The 12,921-nt window shown below is 29.5% G+C and overlaps 1 long non-coding RNA gene across 1 annotated transcript; it reads left to right on the forward strand.

Annotated features, from left to right (window-relative positions):
* The first annotated feature begins 765 nt into the window (after positions 1 to 765).
* LOC148787865 (uncharacterized) lies at positions 766 to 1,721 on the forward strand. The gene is made up of 2 exons (XR_016066146.1): positions 766 to 969; positions 1,234 to 1,721. It is a non-coding gene; the product is annotated as an uncharacterized LOC148787865 (long non-coding RNA).
* The last annotated feature ends 11,200 nt before the right edge of the window (positions 1,722 to 12,921 follow it).

A 12,921-nucleotide genomic window follows, 5' to 3' on the forward strand; every position in this document is an offset into this window, starting at 1 on the left:
TTAATTTATGAAATACTTTGCTACAATCAATTCAAAATGCACGTTTTAAATAGAAGTGGTCCTTTAAAGCTATCATTCAAGTTTTGGACATATCACTAAAAATACAAACACATTTTTCTCACCTCTGTCACTGTGACGAGGATTTCTCAGCACAATAGTTTTATAACATAGCTAAGAGTTTCACCTAAACAGAAATAATTAGTGTCAAATGATTGATGGCATTATAGTGTGTGACTAATTATTCATGATGACATTTTTTTATATAATTCTAATTGATAATAATTAAATTGTAATGAGATTAAAATTATGTTCACTTAATTATATATCTTTGTATTAATTCTCAAATTTTCATTTCATATTTTCAATAATATTATTTTTTGTCTTGGTGATAGTTAAAGACTAATCAAATTCGTGTCATGTACATTTTATTTGACCATCTATCTACGCTAATTAATTAATTTCTCTTATTTACTACTCACTTCTATAAAATATGATCATATATGGAAGTCAAAATAAGAAAAGTATTTATAATTTTTTAAATAACGAAAAGATATGTATAACTATATAAAACTTCAAAAGATGTGACTGTAATTTAACCTTTATTTTATATTTGGGAGTTCAAGATATGACGCTCATTGATTGGTATCTCAACATTATAAATCAAAATTATATTTACGACAATAAATTGAAAGCTAAAGTTGGGAGAATGATAAATTAATTCATGGAACGAATGAAGTCGATTCTAAAAATAGGACAAAGCGTAATTCTCACACATTTAATGTGTCAAAAAAAAGGATCACAAGAATCTCATTTCCTCCAAGAATGAAAAACACAAACACAACTACAAGAATTCTCCTATAAATACCCCATTGTGCAGAACTCTTAGAACCACACAGACATTTACTCAATCAAAGATTACTACAAGAGCAAAGGAGGAGCAAAAGCTAAGGATGGCATCAATTTGTCAAGGTAATGAAATGAAATTGTTTTTTAGTTAATTTCAAACATGTTTCCATCTTGACTTCATGCAGCTTAATTTCTTTGGGTAAATTTCATCGACTGCCTCGATACAATTTACGGAGAAAAAACATAAATCTTAAAATCATAACTTTAGCGCCAAGTCCTAACAACTAAATGAAAGTAGAAGTAATTTCCAATAAATAAATTGTCTATAAAATTAATTATTCGATGCCACTTGCATCCTTTGACTCCTTTTCGTGCTTATATATGTAGGTAAGAGTGAATGGCCTGAGCTAGTCGGGACATGTGGAGAAGTTGCAGCGAAAACCATCCAGGAGGAGAACTCCGTCTATGCCATCATTGTTCCACCATCCCAAACATGGATCCCTGGTAATTTCAGTTGCGGTCGAGTATTTGTTTTCGTCGATGAGAAAGGCATTGTTACAAGGGTGCCTAGGGTCGGTTAAACTAAGCGGATGGAGATGATTCTTCGTTACTTCAATTGGATTGTAATATGATTAAAATAAAGAAGACGTCTGAGGGTCGTCTTGCTGTGCTTATATGGTTTTCTGTTTAATGTGTTTATCAATAACATGTAAGCTTTGTGTTTGCTTAAATTTGGGACATCGGAAATGGGACGGAAAATCTGTGTTATAGTAATGGTGTAAATGTTTCGTCACTTTTGTGTCATGTATTGACGCTTCATAAGATGTCATGCATATAAATTAATTAATGTGAAGGATAATATTCCTTTTCATATACTTATATCCTGTTATTTTTTATTTCGATAATTTTTTCCAATGTTGTTATGCTAGTTTTATATAGTGGGAAATGGTGAATACATGTATCTTGATTAATGTAATTATTCAAATATAAACTTATTTTAAAGTATTTTATAATGAAGACAATGTAATATAAACAATTACGAATATGACTTTAATTACTCACATTTGAAAGAATTGAAAAATAATTATAATTTTAAATTTCCACAATTATTTTTTATTAACAATATTGTATATATTATTAAGATAAAAGGATAGATAAACATACTATTAATAAATATATTTATTTTTATATATAAGTCCTTAATTTGAAAAAGATAATATTCCAAATGTAGATTATTAATAAAATTTCAATAGTTGATTTGACTTAAATACGATCCAATTAAATACGATCCAATGATTATGAAAATAATGCTAAAAATTTAACCATCCACCCATAACGTGAAGGCGTTCAGTTACACCATTAAATAAAAATATAAGGAGTCAATGAAGATTTTATTTTATATAAGGGCTTTTTGCCAATATGTGAACAAAGGGGAAAATAAGATAATAGATACGAGAAACAACTCCATATCGATACCACTTAGGGGCAACACATTCTGATGTTATGTATGATTTGCTTAAATGTTGCAGGTAAGGCCTTGGTAAGTAAATCTGCCAAATTTCCGCTTATCTTCTTGGTATCGGTTTCACTTTTCTTTTGGAGCTTGTATGTATAAAAGAACTTTGGTGAAATATACTTCATCTTACCTCATTTAATATAATATTTGAGTGATGCACCACACCGTTGTCCTCATAGGGTACTGTTGGATCATCTTTAATTAATAATCCATACTTCTTTTTATATGATTGATAATTAATCTCAACCAAATATATTATCTATTTGCTTTTGAACTGCAATTATTTCTAAATGACTTGTAAATGTAACCACCATTGTCTGTTTAACTTATCTCCATATGTAATTAGATAACCAGCTTGTGATCTTTATGTGAACCAGTGAGATATCACATATGGGTAGAGCGATCACATATTAATTGTTCCAAGTAGATAACAAAGAATATGTTATATCGCATTCCAATACTTAGAAAAGAAAACTACATATATAAAAGAATATTATTTTTTGCTAATAAGTATTACACATATAAGATTATATTCACATCAAATTTGAAAAAGATAGTCCAAAAATCCATTACCAAAGCAGTAACAAAGGCAGTTGCACTAACAAGTACAACATAATACATGGCCGTTACGAAAAGCATTCCAAATACCGCTCTTATATTCAAGCACTACCATACATATATATGTTACAAAGGTCATATCACTAATAATTAAATCAAATTAAATTTGACCATTTAAAAAATAAGACAAAATGCATTTTTTTCGACTGAACTACTATTATAACGGTCTCTCATGGCCGTCACAACGTCGAATACTAATTGTAACAGCTTTCAAGCAAGCCTTTACAAAGATTTTATAACGCCCAATAAAAAAACGCTGCAGGGGGTGCCGTTACAATGGCCTTTACAATTTTAATTTTTTTTTTTTAAATTATTACCTTGACCGTTACAAAAGCCGTTATTATAAAATATATGTATATACATATTTTTTGTATTGTAGAAACTAAACTTAATATGCTACAATGATCAAGTTTAATTATTTAAATATTTAAATTCATGTACCCTTAATATTGTTCATGCATTATTCAAAATGTAATATAAGGCAAACAAATATTGAAAAATATTAAGGAATGTAAATTATTCATATGACATTATTTCTGAAAAACAAGAGAAACTAACTTATTAAAAGTTTGATAACTATCCCAACAGTTTTACCAAGTTTTAATTGATATACATTGTTAACACTTGAACAATAATTTCACCATATTTAGTAGAAATATATTAGTTGAATGTACCATCTATACATCCAAAACATCAATTGTTATTCATATTAACAATACTCCTATATGTAAAAATCAAGTAAACAAAACTAATAATTAGAAATTACCTAAAGTATTAATTATTAATTTGTTAGGTCATATTTTATTAGTTCTAATCACTATGTTATTAGAATTTAAATTTGATAAAAAAAAATCGTCAAATTAGTAGCATTTGACATGTCTAGTTTATAAAATTTTAATTTCCTTCGACTATATGTGTGCTCTATAAACTATGATTCTATTTATATTTTCAGAACATGCTACTAACATTAATTTTTTTTATCATATTTCAAATTTCTCCGTCGTCAAAAGTCAATCCCCCTCCATCCATGCACGCGCCATTTTCGCGGCAAAGATTCTCTCTCACAGTGCTCAGAAAATCGAAAAGGAATTCTGGTTGACACGCACAATTAATTTATTCACATGACATCTTATGAAGCATCAATACATGGCACCAAAGTGAAGACACATTAACACCAATATTACAGGACAAATTTTCAGTCATAGGTGAAATGTCCCAAATTTAAACAAAACATACAACTTGCATATTTTAGTACACACATCAAACAGAAAACTGTATTCCCACAGTGAGACGGACCCTCGAACCACTTATTTATTTTAATAGAATTTCAAGCCAATCACATGGCAAGTGAAGTAACGAAGAATGGTCCATCCCTAAAAGACCACAGGTACCCTTGTAACAACTCCTTCATCACTAACGAAAACAAATACTCGACTGCAGCTGAAATCACCAGGAATAGCGGTTTGGGATGGTGGAACAATGATGGCAGTTACCAAGGTGTTCTCCTCCTCAATGGTTTTCACTGCGAAATCTCCGGACTCCCCGACTAGTTCAGGCCATGCAGTCTTACCTTGGCAAATGAGTGACATCCTTAACTTTTTGCTCCTCTGCACTTGTTCTCTGTGATTGATTGAATCTTTGTGTGTTTTCTCAAGGGTCTGAGCAATGGGTATTTATAGTAAAATGCCTCTAGTTGTGTTTTTTTGTCATCAGATGAGGAAATATGGGAAAGATACAATATTGGCCTTATAAATATAGTGTGACACTTTTGCTCCTCTATAATTTATAATTTACAATTTATAATTATAATCATTAAAAAAGGATAATTACACTGTCCTTCTCTAAGGTTCGGTGTAATTACATACACACCCTCTGTGGTTGGAAAATTACGTCAAATAGCTCTGAGTTTTGTTTTAGTCTAACAAATAAGTTTTTCCGATAGTCAAAATTTATAAAATCTGCTGATATTAACACAAATTTTAGAATTATATTAGTAAAAATATTAAATAAAACTTCTAGAATTATTACAAAGTTATGTATTAAGTAAAAAATAATTTTAATCTTATCGCAATTAAATTATTGTTATTAGGAATTATGCATAAAGTTGTCATCACGAATAATTCGTGCCAACTACAACAATTTTTGAATTGATAAATTTATACGTAACCTTTTTGTCACTAATTTTTCCTAGTGACGACTTCAAAATAATTGCCCCTATTAAAATCATGAAACTCACTATTATGACAAAATAAAAGAAATATATCACTTAAATATATATATATATATATATCAGCCTATTTTTCTCTGCTATTTTTTTATAATAATGTATATATAACTTTCTTTTGTTGTAAATATTAAATGTTTAAAAAATATGTGTGGTGGTCTAGAATTCATTAACTGGAAACTAATTATTCTTATCTATGTTGTACAATTATTCTCCAAAGAAGTCATTTTCATAGGGACAAAGGTACGAAAAACGTGCTTGTTATCTCAAAAGAAAAAATCTCCAAATTTGGGACCATATTCACTGAAGGATCATTTTCTAATGATATGTTGTGGCTGGCAAAACTGGAATGACAGGTTTAAAGGACCACTTTGATTTATAAATTCGTGAGATTTGCTTATATCTAATAAATATGTCCCTTCGATTTTAATACTAACAAAAAATCGGATAAAATTCAAATTTACAAGATTGACTTACTATTTTTATACATTATCACGTGTTAATGCATGTGAGGAGGTAAATTTTCACCATTATAAGGGTAGTTTAGTCAGTTTTTTTTTTACTTGCAATAAGTCAATCGAGAGTAATTATCAGTTTTTTTCCTCATATATTGCCACTAAGTCGTTTTCAGTCCCTAGACATATTGAAGTTCTATCTTAGTCCTTCAATTTTTAAAATATTAATAGTTTCGGTCCTTAGGCCTAATTAATGACTAGTTTTCCCTTTCAAAGAAAATATATAGACCAACATCTTTTCTCTATGCTCATGATTAGATCTAACATGCTTTCGAAAATAAAACTAAGCCTACATAAATTCATACATTTCTTTGACTGCCTTAGTCCCAAGTATTCCAAGTCCTTGGTATGTCGGGGTAGTGTGGTTGGAGAAAGCCTATAAAATCGAGGAATTGAAATACACGGAAAACAAGGTGGTCAAAGAAAGGTATCACTAGAAGAATTATGACATTTAACTATTGTTAATTATCATGGTTAATAATAAATAGTTATTGACCAAGGCCAGACAACAGTTGTTGGCCGTAATTTTTGCAAAACCCATCACCGCACTCGGTGGTTGAAAGCCCGATGGCTAAATATTAGGGATGGAAATATCCATCTCTAACTCGAAGACCGAACATTTCCGTCGTTGTCTGTGTCGACAAACAACAACAAAGTTCTAAAATAATCCATCTCTATTTTCTCTAGATAATTCATCTTTGATTCCGTCGAGAAATATAAATACTTCTAGTCTGTTATCCATATCTAAACTGTCTCTGAAGGTAAAGGTTTGATTTATTGCTTCCGTCTGTAATTCCGTCTCTAAACTCCCAAGATTTTCCATCTCTAGTTTCGTCTGTAATTCATTTCAAATTTTCGTCTTTTATTTTATTTTTTACAATTTTTTTAATTTTTGTACCCAAATTAATATCTTGTTCATTGTGCCATACAAATACACTCAAGTCATATTAAAATCTAAATCTTTCCAAATCAAGAACAAAATGGATACTCATAATATAAGCAACATAACATAATCGATGTTATTATACCATCCAAACACAACCAAATAATATCAATGGTTGCACTTCCAAACTAGCAACGACCAACATTAAGTCATTGTACCATACCAACCAAAACATATCATGTCTAAACTCCCAAAACCAACCAGAAACAATAACAAAAGTAAGTCAGAATACAACCTAAAACAACACAAACTAAGTTATAAACAACCAATAGATAAAAGAAACTAATGATCTTTCCTAGAATGTTGTTCTCCTACTGTCCAGACCCACCAAAAAATTGATGGTTTGTGTAGCCGATATTTTCACTTAATTTACGAACCAATTCTTGTAGGTCTGTCTCCCTCTTTCGAACATCTTCCTCCCTCTTTCAAGCTTCTTCAAGAGCAGTTTCAAACAATTTTCTATTTTCTTCTTCTCGTCTTGAAAATTCTTCTTCCATCTTTGTAGCATTAGAGCGCATATCCTCCACTGCGTTTATTAACTCATTAAGCTTCTCCTCAAATTCTCTAATAGTAGAATTGATTGAACTTGCACTTGTAGATGACAAGTTACTCCCGGATCCATATAAGCGTCCTTCACAAGGACCTCTAGTTATATCATACCAAGTTGAGAGATCGAATGAAGATTGAGGGAAGAAACATCAGTACAACCCATTTTTGCCAGGTATTCTTCCTATGCAAATACATTAGATATAAAGAAATATTTATGTAATAAAAGTCTTACAAAATTTCGCAATATTTATACCAACCAATATTTAAATACCAATGACAAATTATATTTACACTAATTCTTTTGGATTTGTTGTTGATGAATTCTCCGATTCCTTTGTTTTTCTTTTGTGGCATCTTTGAAATACCTCAAAATCAATCACTTCTTTATAACTAAGTTCTTTTTTCTATAGTTTACTAAACAATATTAGTTCATATGTCAAAAAAATGCATAAAAGATATCTAAAAGCTTTATACTTAAAACTTACCATTTTTTGCCTATGTGTTCCTCGTTCTTTCGTCAGTTAGATTATCCCATCAGTACCTCAACTATCACATTGCAAAACAGTAAATCACATTAAATAATTACAAAAATATGTTTATCTAATTTAGGAATTAGTAAATTGAATTATATATAATTAGTATATATTACCTTGAAGTTCTCCCATGGCAAATCTTTAAATACTTTTGACACTGTGCGTCATCTTGGTCATGCCTAAGTGAAAATGCTTTTAAAATCATTTGTAAGGTTTTGTGTAACACCACTTTCAGTAAATCTATTTTGATAGAATAAATTTAAAAAAGTATATAAAATTTTATAAAATATTTTAATTTAAATAATATTTATAAAATTTATACATCTATAAAGTGTGCCACAAATTACTAGTAATAATAATGCAAGACCATTGTTCGGGACAATTTCGAAAATGAACATTCTGTGGCGTTTTAGATTTTTCCAGCATCATCTCATTGCATCTTGTAAAAAAAATAAAAAAGAATTATTTATAAAATAAATTACATCGACACTTCTCAAAATTAGATTTAATTATGCAAATATCTCCTAACTTTTGCAAAATTACAAGTCAATATAATTTACCTTAGACAACGCATTTATAACTTTTTTTCCCCGAGGAAAATATCTATGTAAATTATAAAACTTCAGGGATATAATTATAATTTTAATAAATAGTTAAAAATGTGTAAATAATTAAATTTAATTTTAAGAAGCGTTGACATTTTACCTTTATTTATATTCGTTTCCGACAGACAAATCGTTAACTATTAGATACTACCGATTGTCAAACTGATTCAGAAACTAAGTTCTATATTATTAACAACTTCACTAATTCGATCCGCTTTCTTTTCTCCCCAGATCCGTCGCCCGCTCCCCTACTCCCCACCGGCGGCTTCTCTCTCTCTAGATATATGTATGCATATATATTTATTTAATTTAGGGTAAATATTATATTATAACCCTTAAATTTTCGTTTAAAATCACTTTAGTCCCTAAAGTTCATTTCTTGATTTTATAATTTTTCAATTATAAGTTTTCTCTCAATTTCGTCTATCTGACCATCTTTCATCGAATATGTGGCAGGATTTGGATTCTTTGGAGGATAAAATGGTCAATGAATTTAATTTTATTCAAAATAATGAAAATTTGTACTCGTGCGAACATAATAATATATTGAAGTAAAACCCTCAACGGACATTCACATTTACAATTAAAGAGCACTCTACCTTTCTTTTCGCCATTTTCGAACCTCTTTTTTCTTTTTTCAATTTTTTTCAGTGTTAATAAAAATCATACTAGTTACTGTATTACATGCGCATATATATATTAGGAAAAATAATATTTTTCGTCCTGTAATGTAAGATTTTTTTATTTTGATGTTATTAGTTATGGGATTCTCACTTTTAGTCACGTAATTTTTAAAAAGTTAGTATTGTTGGTCCTCTGAGCTTTTCTGCTAGATATTTTGACAAAAAATGTCATGTGCTTATCATGCATTTATTAGGACCTTTACACTTTTGGTCCCATTGATTATGAGATTATCACTTTTGCTCCTATAATTTTTAAAAAATAGCACTTTCAGTCCCATATAGTTAACAGTCATGTGGTCTTTTCATTAAATATCTAATAGAAAGGTATCATGGGACTACAAGTGCTGTATTTTTTGAACTAATTATGTAACCAAAAGTGAAAAACTCTACTATTTTTCGTACTTTTTATATCAAATACTTTTAAATAACTTTATATTTAAATTATTACACTAATAAAAATACATTTGGTTACGGTACCCTACTATATAAAACTAACATAATACCATTACAACAATTATAAAATTCAATAAAAACTAAATCGATAAGTATGGAAAAGGAACCTGACCCTTCACATTAATGAATTTATTCGCATGATATCTTACGAAGCATCAATACGTGATACAAAAGTGACGAGACATTAACACCATTATTATAGGACAAATGTTCCATCTCACTTGAGATGTCCAAACTTAAACTTGCATATTTTAACACACACATCAAACAAAAAATCATATTAGCATGGTGAGCGACCCTCGAACAACTTATTTATTTTAATTGAATTTAGACCGAATCACATGGAAGGTCAAGTAACGAAGAATCGTCCATCCGCTAATTTTAACCGATCGTAGGCACCCTTTTAACATTGCCTTCATCATCAACGAAGACAAAGACTCGACCGCACCTGAAATCAGCAGGGATCCAGGGTTGGGTAGGTGGAACAATGATGGCAGTGACCAAAGAGTTCTCCTCCTCAATGGTTTTCACTGCGATTTTTCCAGACACCCCAACTAGCTCAGGCCATGCTTTCTTACCTACATATATAAGCACGAAAAGGAAGCATGTTTGTAATAAAACTCCAGAGGTTTCTATGACATATGCACAAGTAATGTAAATAATTTTGTTTATAAATCTACGTACCTTCGCAAATGAATGCCATCCTTGACTTTTTGCTCCTCTTTACTTGTTCTCTGTGATTGATTGAATCTTTGTGTGTTTTCTCAAGGGTGTGAGCAATGGGTATTTATAGGAATTAAAATGCTTCTGATTATGTATTTTATCGTCAGCAGAGGATATACGGAGAAAAGTAATATTTTTAATTTTATAAGTCAGATTCTTTTTACTTTTGATCCTATTAGGATTAGTATTTGTTTGTTTCGTAATTTATAAAAATTAGTATTTTTTGTTCTCACCCACTTTTCAGTCTTTCAGTCTACAATTTAACGGTGTAGACAACACGTCATCATTAACTATTTTTGATAGGAGGAAAAATTACGTGTTTTCTAGCTTGAAACACTTTTGGGAGGAAATATAACTACAGTTGAGAAAACAAATCATGGAGAAAAATACGGCGAAGAAATGGGTATTTCTCTCTCACACACAAAAATTAAATCCCATCACTCTCATATCTCAGTAGAAACAACAAAAGATAACGATTATTTTGTTGCTTCTACTTGGTTTCAACTTAATAATATTAATAGTTATCAGTTAATTTTGCTGATACTATTTTTTTACAATGGATATATTAATTTTTTCTCTGAAATACTAAATGTGTAAGAAAAGGGATAATTTCACTTGTCGTACACAAGATATACATACTTTTTAATTTTAGCATCCCTTTTTCGAGTTATTAGACTTGATACCTGAAATTTTCATCTTTCTGAGTCCTTCCGTTAGGTTGACTGTTAAAACAACTGGTCAATCCACTTTTGGAGGAAAAATTAGGCGGGAGCTTGCCTATATAAGGGCATATTTGGCTGTTATTTTACTCTACATATAAAAAATTTTCTATTTTGATTTTAATTTTATAATTGAGAATAATAATGTAAAAGAAATACATATTTAATTCAATTTCTATAAAAAAAATTCTAATTCAAATTGTTATGAAAGTAGCAATTCAAACGTTTATAAACTTTTATCAGTTTGTTCCAAATTTGTGTACATTAAGGAACAAAATCATTTGACATTAACAGTAAGGATAGAGAGAGAGAGAGAATAAATGGCTATATATATAGAGAAAAAGAATATATAATTTATCCATTCTTTTACTATGAAAGAAGAAAAGATTAACTTTTTATTTGCTTCAATAAAAATTCTTCCAGTGAAAGATTAAAACTTTCTATTTCACTAGTCACAAAAAAATTCAAAATAAAAAACATTGGTTAAAAATAATTAAAAAAAGTATGAAAAACAACATAAACTCAATAAATAGAGTATGGCAACATTAGTGTTGTAGCCATGCAAAAAGAAAAAAAAACACGTGCTTATTTTTCCAGTGAAATTGGTATTTACTTTTTTAAAAATTAGATTAAATATGTATTTGTTTAAAACTATTGTCCCTAATAATGAAATTAAAATCAAAATGGATCAGAATAGAACTTTTTTGTATATTGAATATAATTTCAGCCTAAATTTTCCTCCAAAATTGGACTGATCGATTGTTTAACCGTCAGTTTAATGGAAGGTATCCAAGCGAATGAAAATTTAGAACTTTAAGTATCAAGTCTGATGACTCGAAAATTTAAAATATTAAAATTAAAAAAAAAGATAAATATAAGTATAAAAAGTGAAATTATCCATATAAAAAGATATGTGTGGTGGTGTAGAATTCATTAACGCGGTATCCCGAAACTGGGTTCTCACTCTTATCTACAATTATTGGCCACAGCAGTCATTTTCTGAGTGATAACGGTACGGAAAACGTGCTGTCATCTGGAAAAAAATCATGAATTTGGGGACCATTTTCAAATTCATATGTTCTGGCTGGCAAGATTTGAATGATAGCATTGAAGGCCCACCTCCATTCATGAACGTGCAATTTGAATTATTGTCCTTGCTATGCTAGTAAGGGCACTGCATTTATGAGCGTTCAGTTTCGAACCCTATATATCTGAAATGTTATTTTTACTGAATAATAGATATATTATTTTTATTGAACAGTAGGCTATTTATATATTATTTTTATTGAATAATAGGTGGTGCTTCGGCTGTAATAGTAGGTGTTGACTTGATTTAGTGTATTTATATTATTGATCATTTTATGACTGTTGTAGTGGTTTGTTAGATATTGATATTCGATAAAATTGATTGTAAACGATTTAATTAATTCAATAACAAAAATTTTAAATAAAAAAGAGAGTAAATATGTCCCTCCGATAGTCAAAATTCACTGAATTTGTTAATGTTAATAAAACAATCAGATAAAGATTCATATTTACCCTTGATTGACTTTTTAGTGATTCATTGCACCCAAAAAATATATATTTTATGATCAAATTACTGACAAAATTATTTAAATAATATAAAAAAAAAATACAAAACTAATGCAGTTGTGAAATTCTTAAAGAATTAGGCGGCACCGCGATTTGCAATCGCGGTGCCTGCCACTTTATTAAAGAAAAAAAAAATTTAGAGGCAACGCGATTTTGTATCGCGGTACCTTTGTTTTTTTTAAACAAAAACAAAAATTTTAGAGGCACTGCGATTTTGTATCGCGGTGTCATTTTCTATATATATAAAAAAATCTTGGATGTTTTTGTCCCTAAGAATTGTGTTTATTTCATCCTCAAATTAATAATACAAAAATTTTAGAGGCACTGCGATTTTGTATCGCGGTGTCATTTTCTATATATATAAAAAAATCTTGGATGTTTTTGTCCCTAAGAATTGTGTT

This window comes from Sesamum indicum, linkage group LG6 (genome assembly GCF_026168435.1).
Source record: "Sesamum indicum cultivar Baizhima isolate 11 linkage group LG6, ASM2616843v1, whole genome shotgun sequence".
Lineage (NCBI taxonomy): Eukaryota > Viridiplantae > Streptophyta > Magnoliopsida > Lamiales > Pedaliaceae > Sesamum > Sesamum indicum.